A 13,963-nucleotide genomic window follows, 5' to 3' on the forward strand; every position below is an offset into this window, starting at 1 on the left:
GTCTCAGCTCAAGATATACAACCTTGCATATGTTCATGACATGTTGGTGCAATGTGAGAGTACTGTCCAGAGTAACACCTAGGTTTCGTACTGATTGTGTGAATTTAATATTGGTATTGCTGATATTTATTGTTTGAGGTAAAGGATGTGAATGAGAAAGTCTTTGTGTTGTGATCAGAATGACCTCAGTTTTATCATCATTCATCTGCAGCTTGTTACGTGTCAGCCATGATATCACATCAGAAATGCCCCTCTCTACATCTTGGATGGTATCATCAACTTCAGTTGGGTGGCTAGATTTGTATATTTGAGTGTCATCAGCGTACAATTGGTGAGACACTGGATGATGATCTATGACACTTGAGAGCGAGTGAGTGTACATAGTGAAGAGAACAGGTCCAAGAACAGACACCTGTGGAACACCACAACATAGATCAACTGGGCTGGAGTGTATTCCATTTGCAGATACAATTTGTGTCCTGTTGACCAAGTAGGACTTGAACCACAGTAAGGCTGTATCATGAATGCCAAATACATGCTGGAGAGTGTGAAGTAATATATCATGGTCTATTGTGTCAAATGCTGCAGACAATCAAGGAGGGTGAGGACTGTAATCTTTCCGCTATCCAACGCAGAGAGAATGTCATCAACTACTTTTAGGAGAGTAGTTTCAGTACTGTGGCAGGGGCGATATGCAGATTGTACATTGCTAAAAAGACTGTTTGAATTTAGATGAGACACAAGCTGGGATACAACAACCTTTTCTAAGATTTTTGATATGAATGGGAGATTAGAAACTGGGCGGTAGTTCTTTAAATCGTTATGGTCTAGTGTTGGTTTCTTCAGCAGAAGCGTTACAATGGCAGTTTTGAAAACTGATGGGAATTGCCCGGATGAGAGAGAGGTATTAATAACATCAGTTAGTGAAGACAATGCTGGATCTAAGCAGTGATATTAGAATTGGATCAAGGTCACATGACTTTGGTGCACTCTTCATCACGATTGTACGTACGAAATCCATAGAGACAGGTTCAAATGCTGCTAATGGCTGCTTTTCAAAATATGTATCCCAACTGTATGGTGACGACGAGTCAATTGAAATTGTCAAGCTTATCCATAATGGTTTGTACTTTGTCACGGAAGAAATTTGCAAGCATGTCCGGAAGGTCTACTGGAGAGAAGGTAGTTGAAAGTGGTGTAGATTTGCTTCTTGACATTAGCTTGTTAATAATCTCGAAGAGCTCTTTGCAGCTGGAACTTTCCATGATCTTAGTAGTATCGTGGGCTGATTTCACTGCATATTCTATATTTGTGACATTCTTCTTAGCGGCAGTTATCATGTTGTTCTGCGGTATGAGGTAAGCAAGTTGTTAGGTTAGCTTGGATGTCGTGCATTAGCTTGGTTCTTTTTATCATACGGAGATTAAATCTTGTAACTGTGAATATTTTACCATTCGTGGTTTAACATCGAGCACTTTACAGTTGTATTATGTTGTGAACTGTTTGGGAATAATTGTATTTTATCAAAGTATTGAATTCAGGTGATTATTGTACTGGAAATACAACAGTGCTCTGATAAAATTCTTCGATAAAGACATTGACTGGAATTTAAAATATATTCAATGTTGGAATAATAGTTATGTGATTCAACAAAAACTGTTATAACATCTGCACTCCATAAGCTTCAACGTAATCGTCATCAGCTTCAGTTTTGTGTCTCTGCAGGAATTAAAATTAGTAGGACTTGACTCTTAACTAATTCTTGGATTATTTTGGGATTTAATTCGCAATAATTTTGTCTACTTTCACTTTGTATTCTAGGGAAATAAATTATTTGTTAAATTGTATAAAGCTTGTTGTCTTTTGCTCTTTTCTGTTACTTCTTTAAGAACATAGACTCGCAACACAATATTAATAACTGAAGATTGGGATAAATTTTCAAGTTTACCAAGAAAATTTTCGGGATGATTGTACAGGGAAAAAATTTGTTAGTTCAGAAAGATGTTACAGTAATTAGTGGGGGTTGGGGTTGGTTGCTCGCTGGTCATATGTGAAACAATTTCCAACAATAGTGTCTTGTTCATTAAAAAGTGTTTAGTTGAATTACAGTACATTTCTGGTGTGGACTAGAAATCATAATTTACATAACTGAAACGAAATATTAACATATTTTGTTTTCATTAAAAGCAAATTTAAATAGCTCTGATTTACCATTACAACTCAAAAACAGGAAATTATTGTATATGTATAATCTAATGCATTTTTCTTTTGATATTGACATCATAAATCATCTCAATCGATAAGTATTGAAATAAACAATTTTGTTTATAAATATAGTATGCTTATATTTTTGGCACATGTAAAGCTAGTTTGGAGAAAAGTTAGTACAATGGTGCTGAAGTGCTGTGCATTACCTATTTTGTTACGTCATAACAACACATTTGTGTGAGTTATAATAATAATGAAAACTATGACCAACAAAATACTTGAAACGAGGATTGATTGTTTAAGCAACATTCGCAAGTTTATCTAATTGTTTTGCAAAAACGAATGGTTTCTTTTTAGCCACGTTCATTATCTCCCATTTGTGATTTGACTATGTGGGTTGCATTTCAAGGTGTCTGAATAACTGGAATTTGCAGGCGAATTTTGTGACAAACTATTTTTTGAGGCACAAACTAGAGAAAAAGATATTCAAACCTATCTTTATTTTTTTGTTTCAATTTACGTATCCACCCAACGATCCAATGCATTACAAATATTTAATATATATATATATATATATATATATATATATATATATATATATATATATATATATATATATATATATATATATATATATATATATATATATGTGTGTGTGTGTGTGTGTGTGTGTGCATATATGTGTGCGTGTTTGTTTGTGTGCGTGCGTGTGCGCATGTTAATGGTTGCTGTAGTTTGTTTTGTCTCTGTTAGAATTAGTAGCTATCATAAAATAAATCCGCATGGCGATGCACTTATCTTAATAATATCTCGGAATTTTGTATGCCTTAAGCCTGTTTGGTCTTCGTGATCTTGAATGGCAATGTATTTTATTGGCATTGGGTTAAAAATGACAAGAAGAAATTAAATATGAACATTAACGATAATAGATGCATCGCAAGCAGCTAGCAAACTGTTTTCGGCTCCTGACATCTTTCCTTGTTGGTTTATTCATATAAGATTTCGATGTTAATATTTTGTGTTTTATTGTGAACAAAGAAATAGGTAAATCTTAGCGAAATTTCTCCGCTGAAAATATCATCTATGAAGTTTCAATCATGTATATTTTCATCTTATGCACTTCAATATTGTTTTTGCTTTTGTTAAACGGTGCTAGAATATTGGTAAAAGTAGTTGTTGCTCCTGTATCTGGAAAACAGTTTTTAAAAATCCAATAGGTATTTACATATTTTTTTGTGTGTGTCTACTTTGCTTTTATGCCAGGGAAATCCGTCTTAAATTGTTAATAAAACAACCTAATTATATGTATGTGTATAAAACAAGTCAAACTGCAAGCATACTTTCAATGATTAAATAATTAAGACAGACAGATACTCGAGGGTGATATCCTGTAAATCTCTATCTATCAAAGGATCTTCATCCATTCATTAAATTTACTTATTTATCCGCCCGTGTATTCATCTATTGATTTGCATCTTCCTGTATTTCCTCTTTTCTTTATATCTACCCATTAAAATCGTCTCCGATTAGAGCAAATAAATAAAACACAGCTGATAATAATATCTTTATTCATCTCATGTAATCATTTGATTATGCGTGTAACCCGGTGTCTCGTTGAGTAGCTTGCTGCTTTGTCCATTATAATGCCGGCTCATCCGGTTCCAACGCCATGTCAGTGAGATCCTGTGGATAGAAAGTATGATTATGCCAGGCAAAATCTAATTAATTAATGATTAGTTCTGACAATCCATTTCAATATTTTTCTCTGTCAGGTTCTACTTAAAGGTTACATTTATATGCATAGCAAAGTTAAATGATCCCGACTCTCTGAAAAGAGTGAGGGAAAATATTTTTCCCATTCCTATGAGTATGTGTGTGTGTGTGCTTGTGTGAAATTTGGATTCGTAACATATCTTCAACAATATATCAGTCCTATCGCTAACATGCCTGTAATGTGGCAGCTTATAGTGATGGCTAGCATTGGGGCATCATGCTGCAGACATGTAGCATGATATTCCACTCAGTCATATTATCCTGACACCTGGCCGACCAGTCCTAACACTAATCTCCTAATGCTGAGCGCCAAGCAGGGCAACTGCAAGTACCATTTGTATAAGTGTTTGGTTTGACTCGACCGATGTTCGAACATCCCAGATCAATGCTTTAACCACTTAGGCCACCGGAGCGATTCCTATGGTTGTATGATCCAGATAGCTATGTGATAAAACAATGAGGAATTAAGAAAATCCTTCATATGCATCAATGCAGAGAAGGTAATTTCCTCGAGTGCAACATAATTTGGCGACATAAAATGGAACATTGCCGAGACCTTCATGTAAACGTTTTATACAGAAGGTGAACTATTTCTATCTAAGACTAATACATGATAATTATTGCTTTACAGTGTACTGCGAATATTGATGCAAATTACAAATAGCAAAATTACCCCTAAAAATGTAATCGCGTGAAAATAGCGTTAGATTTGCCCATCATACTCTCAGCTGCATTCTTTTGAATTTGCTGTGTAAGGGCACATTGGACTGTAATAGTGAATGGAATACATTTGGAACCTTTCACAAACTATAAGGCTTTCAAATTTGTATCGCTATATCTTCCTGATTGATCCTAAAATCTCTCTAGACTTTATTTTTGAAACCCTGTATAACCTTGCGCTATCGGAGGAACCTTAACTCGAGAAGTGGAGTTTTGGGCCCAATTAACCAAATGAGAGCATGAACAAAATAGTTGGTGTCCATGTTGCTCTGATTCTTTGTGTGCATGTTGTATGTTGGCATCTAGAAAATGTCTTTATATATTCCGGGCACAATGAAGATGTCAATGCACATTTTGGTACATTGAAAAATAATTCGGTGTAGGCAAAAACGATAACGGTGCTATAGTTATGTGTGTGACTTATTTTGTTGCGTCATAACGACGAAATTCATCTGTGTTAACTAATATAATACTGATGATAAAGTCATTAGACGAGAATAACAGAGCAATTTTACAGTAAGAAACTGACGCACAAAACGCGAATGAACTATAATATTTCATTTAAGCTACGTTCGACATCTGGTTGCATTTTGCTGTATCGAATGATTTTATTTTAACCAAATTTATTATCATCCATTTGCGATTAGAATCGGTGCGCTGTATCACGAGGGTCTCGGACAGTATTGAAATTGCGGACGAATTTTGTCTCCACCCTGCTTCTGACATACATACTAGATATAGAATGTGACATAAATTATTTTAATTTTCCCTTTAAATTTACTCATTCATCAGACGATCCAGTGTAACATAATTCACTAATACCTAATGATAATTCAGTCCTTGAAAAATTAGTCAGCCACAGGGTACACAACTAAACATGCTACCAATTAAATATTGAGCTACTGTATGATTAATATTTAATTTTTATTGCAATGGCAATATGCATGATTAATATAGTTACCTGTACAGTATTAAGATAAATTCAATAAAGTAAACAAACATTAATGCGACTTGTAGCCAAGATGTTATATTTGAAAGAAAGTTTTTATATAAATGAGTCCCCGTCAAAATATATATTCTCATCAAGGGTAACACCAGACGCATGAACGTTTTCACACACACACACACACACACACAAACACACACACACACGTGCAAAATGCATGATTTCCAAAGGAAGGCTTCATATGCAGTTTGGTATTATCATTATTAAATATATCATTTTGAATCGTAGAGTGACGGTTGCAAATGCTGTCCATAGACACATAATGTGCGTAGGAGAAGTCTGAAGGATTGTCTGGGAAGATCGGTAACATGACTGTCTATGAAGCATATAAACGACAAATATGAAAACTGCTACTATTTCTACTATTACAATACAATTCATGAAGCAAGCTTAAAATAATATATAATCTAAAGTACTAAAACATGCTTAAAACATTCTGAATTGTGAACATAAACTTCTGAACGGGGTCGTACTCGAGAAAGAAATAATAGAGAATGAATCTTGTCACATCATATGAGCAACAGTACAACTCAGAAGGGGCCCTGAGTGGCCGAGTGGTCTAAAGCGCTCTCCGTTACGGATCACTGCCATCTCACCTCATTCTGCGCCGGTTCGAGTCTTGGATTCAGCCAATGTGGGTATGTGAAAAAGCTTGCCAGTAGCTTCTCGTGGGTCGGTGGTTCTTTCCTGGTTTTTCCGGGTTCTTCCTGCACCATTAATACTGGCCGCCATGTGTGCTGAAAAATGGCGTCAAACCCTACAACAACCACAACAACACAGAAATAGAAACTGACAGAGAGACAGAGGCAGAAACAGAGAAAGACTACATACATTTTAATGTCACCATCTTCTGCAGCAGTGCACCCAGCCGCACTTTAGAAGATGAGGTGGACAATGTGGGCATCTGCCCGCAAATATGGGATATTGCCAGGGACAAGCAAACCTGTCTGGTACGCAAATGCAATGGCGATGATGATGGTGATGATGCCGCGAGTAGCCATAACCTGTAAATGTAACAAGAAACGAAGCATCTTTATCGGCAGAAAGGAACGTATCACGAGAGATACTTATTGCATTGATCATATAAGACGACATTAGTTTCCAAAACTAACTTTCAACTAGTATAAGTGTGTAGTTTTCGACTAATACCAATTCAGTGCGATAGTCATGGCAAATAAGCCTTATCGTCCACTTCAAGTTGTTTAGCATTTAGGGTCGTTTGTGTAACAAACTCAGGTTAGGATTGCTTACACGCAGAGCCACGGAAGTTCTGAAGAAAAAGAACTTTCCCAACGGTTCGTGTAAACATGCACGTGTTCGGACGATTTTATCTTCTTTATTTAAATTGGGATTTTTTTTTGTACGAGTGGATATCGTTGTTGCTTATTTCTCGAATTAAAACAGGTTTTCCTTTTTGGACTGTCTTTTTCCGCTTCATACAATGAACGTACACTACAGTAAAAGTCTGGTGTTCCCGGCAAAAAGATGTAAAAACAACTCTGTGCACAACAATTGTGGACTGCCGCTATCAGATTATTCTAGAGAATGATTGACTAGAATAAGATTTTGATCTACCCGTCACACATAATGTACAGGAAATGCATTTATTTGTATCAATGATATCAATTTCTTTTTCCATTTCCTGTACATGGTCAATTAATATGGGTAGTCAGTCGGATATCGTGCAGCACATCAGTATTTTATAAATAAAAGGTCACTAATTAGCTGCAAACAATTGACCTTGTCTGCTCCTTAGCTATTCAACTTCAGCCAGACACGGATTCTGTAGCGATATGCTGCCCAATTCGATTGCTTAACAGAACGTTCTCCTTAGATGGTACTACCTACTGTCGGCTAGACCTGAACAGAGTTACTTATTGCTCAAGGTTGTGGCTGCATACTTTTATGTAATAAATTTGGTGGGCTTACTTACATATGAAAACACTACAGATAGAAATTCACCTGTTGCTAGAAATGACACGTTTACTCTGCATACTGCCTTAAATATTATAATTGTTCTGCATTTAAATGTAGCTCAGTTTTTAAACACTGCTGTAATGTGTGTGTGTGTGTGTGTTTGTGTGTGTGTGTGTGTGTGTGAGAGAGAGAGAGAGAGAGACAGACAGAGAGAGAGAGATTTCAGTCCATGAAATGGACGAAATTTTTTTTTATGGCAATACCAGCAGTATTTTCCTCTGTTTTGTTCCTTTACTTGTATTTTTTTAACTCATACTGGCTGGATAAAACCGAAACTCGTTGTGCTGTCTTCGGGTTTAGTAAGACAGTCTATAAATGTTTTTCTTATGTTTGCTCTTTATGAGTCTACAAACAAAATAATCTGCCCATTTTTCACAAATATTCAAAAGATTTCATAACTTGTTGAAAGTGACATTGTACAATATTTAAGACTTTTAAACTGTTTGCTTGCCATTCTTTTTTAGAAGCGGTTACAACATGGACATATATAGGAAGTAATAGGGTTTAAATTTCATGATCAGAGAGCCTTTGTACAGATTTTAACTCTTAACGGTACGGCACCGGCAGACCAACCCCATCTTTCCGGTACCGCCGTACAGTCAATGAATGTCTTACCGGCTTACCTTCACCGTTTCCTATTTAAGTCACGTCATTCCTTCAGGGAAGTTAATTTACTTTTCTCACATCAATAGAAATACATCTATTAGATTTAAGTAAAATATAATTGTATTCATCTTCTAATTAATGTTTGACAAGATCACAAGATTTATTGGGCTTTTTGATTGATCTATAAATATTACTGCTAATTAAATCTACAATTATCTGAAATACCATACATGATTTAAACAAATTATATGCGCCTAAATTTATAATTCCTTCTTTAAATCTAATTAGCATGATCAACTTTGCTGATTATCTGAACCATTAAATGAATAACGCTGGATTGTAATGCATGTATGTATTAATTATATGTACTTACCATCCGATGGAGCGATGAAAACTGCCAAAGCTGAGACAAAGACCAATAAAAGCAGCAGCTTCGACATTTTGCGAAGTTTTCTACACAGATTAGCCTTGTTTACGTATGGAAGTCTTACTCAGTCTACTGATTTGTCGAATATTTCGAACTCTTTTATAGTTTATAAGTTTAAAAATAAAACCGCAATGCGGTCTGCTTTGAACCACTGTGATAATATGTTTTATTGTTTATTTGAAGGGCAATTTGATAAATGGTAGGCTGTGTTGTAATGAACGTCGTACATTTTCTTCTTTGTAGAACAAAGTTAAATTAATATTTTTTTCTTAAATAAAATGTATTTTGACAAGAAAATTCAGCAAATGTTTCTTTTCTTTCTTTGCATTCAGTGGTACAAAGTGACAGTTTGATTTATTGCTAATAAAATGTTTTTGAGCAAGTATATAGTAGCAATTGTTTTCTTCGATTAGTTTCATTGACTATGTTCCAAGTCAATTTTTTATGTTTAACGAACTCGATCACGACCAGTACCCCAGATTATAAACATGCTCTCTGTTTCGTGTAGAAGTAAAGCGAGCCTAAACACCTAAGTATGCATGTGATAAGTGAGCATTTAAACAGTTCCAGGTGGGTGTCTTTTAATGCTTTATAAGGATATTAGAATATTCACATGTTGTTTTCTCTTCATCGCGTACTAGTATTCGAGAACACCGAAAATTAAAATTAAGCAACACTTATTACAGCGACAAGAGAGGAGAAATTTTAAAGATGAATATTGATGTGAAGCAAATATCTTGCCGGAATAAAAGAATATTTTAGGAACAGAAAATTTAACAGTTACTAGACAAGGTATGTTTTATGTTCGTTTCTACTCTTTCAGTTGGGATCTGAGAACATTAGAAATAAAACTCATGCAATTATCAGATCACTCGTATATTTGTGTACCTCCATCAAGTTATGGGACGTGGATGGGTGACATAATATGATCACCCCACCCCCCTTAATCATCATCTAGAAGATGATCAACTACGGTTTTAGTGCCGGGATCGAGCAAACAATAATATAAAATATGAAATTAATCTATGGAGTAATAGAGATATAAACGAAGACATAGAATAGAACAACAGGAAGTGAACAGAGCATTACTACCAATTTAATCAATTATATAAACCAAATCAAATAGGACATGACATTTGTATTATACACTTTCTATTTATTAGAAATAGAATGAAAAAATTAGGCGCAATACAATTGGAACGTTCTGTTAAGACAAATTTCTTCATATAAGGGAGTGAATGATTGAATTCAACTTGATGACATGTCAACATAGCCTGGTTGCTTCCTGTCCCTTCCAAATCACTGTTGGTGACATGTCTGAGTTACTGTATTTAATTTCCTTCTCTCTGTCTCTCGTTTTCTCTGTCCCTCTCTCACTCCCTCCCCCCCACCTTGACAGTAACGTGGGAGTCTGCTTCAATTCCCACTACATGGTACGGGAATGGAGCTATGTTTTATTGTTCTTTCCCAATACTCTATCTATCTCTACTATGAAGCAGAATCTCTTTCCAGTTCCAGATCCCTCAACTGTTTTTCAGACCAACATCCCTTTGACGATTTATTTAACGACACAAATTGATATTTTTTTTTCAGAGTCACTCAGACTTTCCTTTCGGCATCAAAAACACATAGACGTACTAATTTCACGAGAGAGATTGCTTAAAACCTTGGATTAATTCTGGGAACACACACACACACACACACACACGCACACACATAATATCACTCCGGCAAAGTGAATCAGTGTTTATAGTCACACTACTCTACATTCACGCATAACAAACATCCTTTAGTACAAAGAAGAGGGATTTTCTTAAGGGAAACGCACACACACACACACACACACACACACACACACACACATATATATATATATATATATATATATATATATATATATATATATATATATATATATATATATATATATATATATATATATATATATATATATATATATATATATATATTATTTGCAACTTGATAAGACTGTTCTAGAGATTCGGTTAGCCCTGAGAAGTGCTAGATTTTTAATCTCCAGTTGTACCTATCAATGATTGACTTCCCAGGTCGAGCACCATATACGCAACGCCAACTCCAATCATTGCCCCAATTGATTCTTGTTGCTAGGAGTGAGGACGAGGGTGGGTGGCCTCATCATCCCAATTCTCACTTTCCCGTCTTTCTCTGCGGCGTGCCTGCAGATGTTGTCGTTTGACACTGAGGCTCCCATTCCTGCCGCTGCTTATCCAATTTTTCTTCCAAGTTTTCTATACGGGAGATAGCGGTTCTGTGTGGTGGTATCGATGGTGGTCTTGGTCTTGTGGTAGTGGTGGTTTCCTCACCGCTGGCTTGACCTCACAACTTTGCCTCAGGATAATTTGAGGCAAAATTGTTATTTTATTTTACTTCTCCTATTCTTTCTTTTACTTCTCCTCATCCTCTTCAAGCCTGACACTTTCTTTCTATTGCATCCTTTGTTATCTCATCCAGGAGACGACAGGCATATTTCAGGTGCATCTGGAGTTTCAACAATTTGGTAATTCTGCTCATTTCTCGAAGCTGATCAGTGAACGATGGGTAGCCAGACTGACTGACGGACCTTTGGATTAGAGTCGTCACACGCGTCTATAAAGCATGCGCGACCAGTTAATACCTCCATACGGAGGTTAATTATTTTTTCGCGGGGCGAGGAAAGAGTGCCTCACCCCCAGCGCATAATGACCTCAGTGAGTACTATTTACCTCAGCCAACAGGTCGTGGGGCAATAAATCTCATTCGGCCTGTTTGTAAGACTACCGTGAGTGGTAATGGACCCAACACACACTCAATGTAAATAATGTAGATAAATATCTGTATATTGCAGAATAAAACGTCTCGTTGGCTTGGATACTGCTCTTATAACGTCACCCTGGTTCCGTGCTTTCATGCTCGTCGGGGCACCTGATTTATAGACGAGTAGGAATCGGTTACACACTCGTCTTTTAATGTTCGATTAGGCAACGAGGAGAGGGACGAGGAAGGAGACGGGAAACGACAGCCGGAACGCACATGAAACGCCAGAATTGATGTTGTCAAATTCAACGCAGTTGTCTATGTAGTGGGTATTTCCTATTACCGATTTTGTTTAGCCACAATTGCAATCAGAGTCACCAAATTAGTTTCAATTTTACCAATCTCAAATTATTTTCAGAAGCATATAGTGTGCATATTTCTTATTTAAAATAAATGAAATAGGTCTGAGATACCATTACAAATCTTTGATCGTCTAGTTAGGAATTTTGGTTTAACGGCACTCCGTGGAATTTCAAAAGCTCATTTATCAGCATCGCCAGGATTGGTATTGGGCAGTGATAAAACTGTTCTCCTCGAGTGATAATGTCTACGATGGATTTTTTTGCATCTTCATATTTCTGCATGAATTTCTCCCTAGTGATCCATCGTAGTAGATATGTTTGGTGGGCGTCTTTTATTGTTCGAAGTTCATCAGAAATGTATGTCGTTGCAGATGCATTTGGTAGTAGATTTGTAAGACCCAATTCATCAAGTTGGTCGGCCACATAGTTTATCATGTCTGTCTGCTGGTGTGTGACTTGATCTGTCTTAGTTTGGCCGCGTCTTGTTTGGGGTTTTGTGTCTTTTTGCTTTGGTTTCTTTGTTCGTAACTTGTATCTGTTATTTACTTTTGTCTTGTGGTGTTCTGGTTTTTGGTCTGGCAACAGTTGCTGACGACTTGGTTGTAGTTATATCTGTTGAATTTGTAGTAGGTTGTTTTTTGGTAGGATCACTAGTTTTAGTTGTTGTTGTTGTGAGTTTTCCAGGATTGGTAGGTTTACTTTCAGCAATTATCCCACTTGGTGATTTAGGTAGTACCGCCGTAGGTATCAATGCTGATATTACTGGAGTTGATATTGAAATCGTGTTCACTTGTCGGGTTATGACTGGCAAAGCTGCTACTACCCATCGTCTTAAGAAGGTTGAATTAATAATTTCCTACGGTGCTGGTATTGGTAAAGGAATTATTTCCCCTTTCTGTGTGTCTTCTATTGCCATAGACCCCGTTACACTTAGTTGATGACATGTATACACATCTATGACCCTCTCGAAAGCCTCTTTTTCATGTTTGGTTGAGATTTCAACTGTTCTTCCTATATCTAGTTGAATTGTTGGAGAGGATTTAATTGTTGTTAACATCATTCCGTGGGCGGGAGTCATTGCGGTGCAGACACTGGGAGTCACTTGTTGAGTATTTGAAGTTCGCAAGTTAAGTTTTGCCACCTCTGCGGTGCCCCATTTTGTCTTTGTTGTGTCGGTCTTCTTGGGGGCGCATTTCTCCAATTTCGTCTATTGACACCTTTCCATTTAATTATGCTATCTTCTTCCCATATTAGCAACAGTAAAGTACTCTTTTGGAGGTTTAACCCCCTAATTGCATTCAACACATGTTGTGGGAAAATTTCTTCCATCTCTGACTTTCTTAAATCTGCTCGAGCTTCTCGCTGCTTTCTTAGGCGACAACTGTAGCCAAAGTGACGAACGATACGCTTTATATACCTGAAATACGGACATGAAGGTAAACAGCTCCTTACACAAAAACTAAGAATACCTAAACCACAACCGAAACATGGACAACGTGTACCTCAAAGAAACACTCGTTTCTCCCTTTTCATACAAACACAATTTATTACCATCCATACATATAACCATAAAACAAACACACACTATCTTACAAAGTCAGGGAAATCAAGTATTGATATGAACACTTCTATCTGTTGTCATACAATCATACTAAAATACCAACACAAATACACACATTTTGGCAATAGGGTATTATCTCGTTTCAAGAAGTTTGTGGTAGTCATGAAAAGGGCTATTTTGCTGGTTAAGAGTTTTGACAATCTCTCAACGCCTGGGATTACGTTCCGTCTCACTGCAGGCTTACCGACGGGATAGGGCATGCTTCTGAGGAAGAAGAAGAAAACTCCTTCGTGTCCACATGACAGTCCACAAAACCTATGTCTGTCTTTTGCTGCTGCTGCTGCTCTCTCTTCGTTTCTGAAGTCAGTATTGCTCTGTTCACTCCTCTTACTCATTTCTGATATCTTCTCTAAAGATCTCTTCTATCAGGTCTTGTGCCACTTTTATCATGAGTGGGAATGGGCCAAACACACACGCAATGTAAATAAATGTTTACTATAGGATAAGACGTCTCTCTGGATTGGGCACTGCTCTTATGACGTCACCCG

General features: G+C 36.7%; 1 protein-coding gene across 2 annotated transcripts in view; it reads right to left on the bottom strand.

The window, feature by feature from the left end:
- Nucleotides 1-3,759: 3,759 nt before the first annotated feature.
- Nucleotides 3,760-13,963, bottom strand: part of LOC149781718 (uncharacterized) — a 41,094-nt gene continuing 30,890 nt past the window's right edge. Inside the window, exons 1-3 of one of the 2 annotated variants that reach the window (XR_016414773.1) lie at nt 8,664-8,799; nt 6,539-6,711; nt 3,760-3,891 (exon numbers count right to left, since the gene is read on the bottom strand). The gene's annotated coding sequence lies outside the window, so the exon portion shown is untranslated. Of the gene's footprint in view, nt 3,892-6,538; nt 6,712-8,663; nt 8,800-13,963 lie in introns of those variants that run through there. The other variant, XR_016414774.1, reaches the window with a different exon arrangement.

The sequence above is a fragment of the Sinohyriopsis cumingii genome, chromosome 15, assembly GCF_028554795.1.
Source record: "Sinohyriopsis cumingii isolate HCF-2022 chromosome 15, ASM2855479v2, whole genome shotgun sequence".
Taxonomy (NCBI): Eukaryota; Metazoa; Mollusca; class Bivalvia; order Unionida; family Unionidae; genus Sinohyriopsis; species Sinohyriopsis cumingii.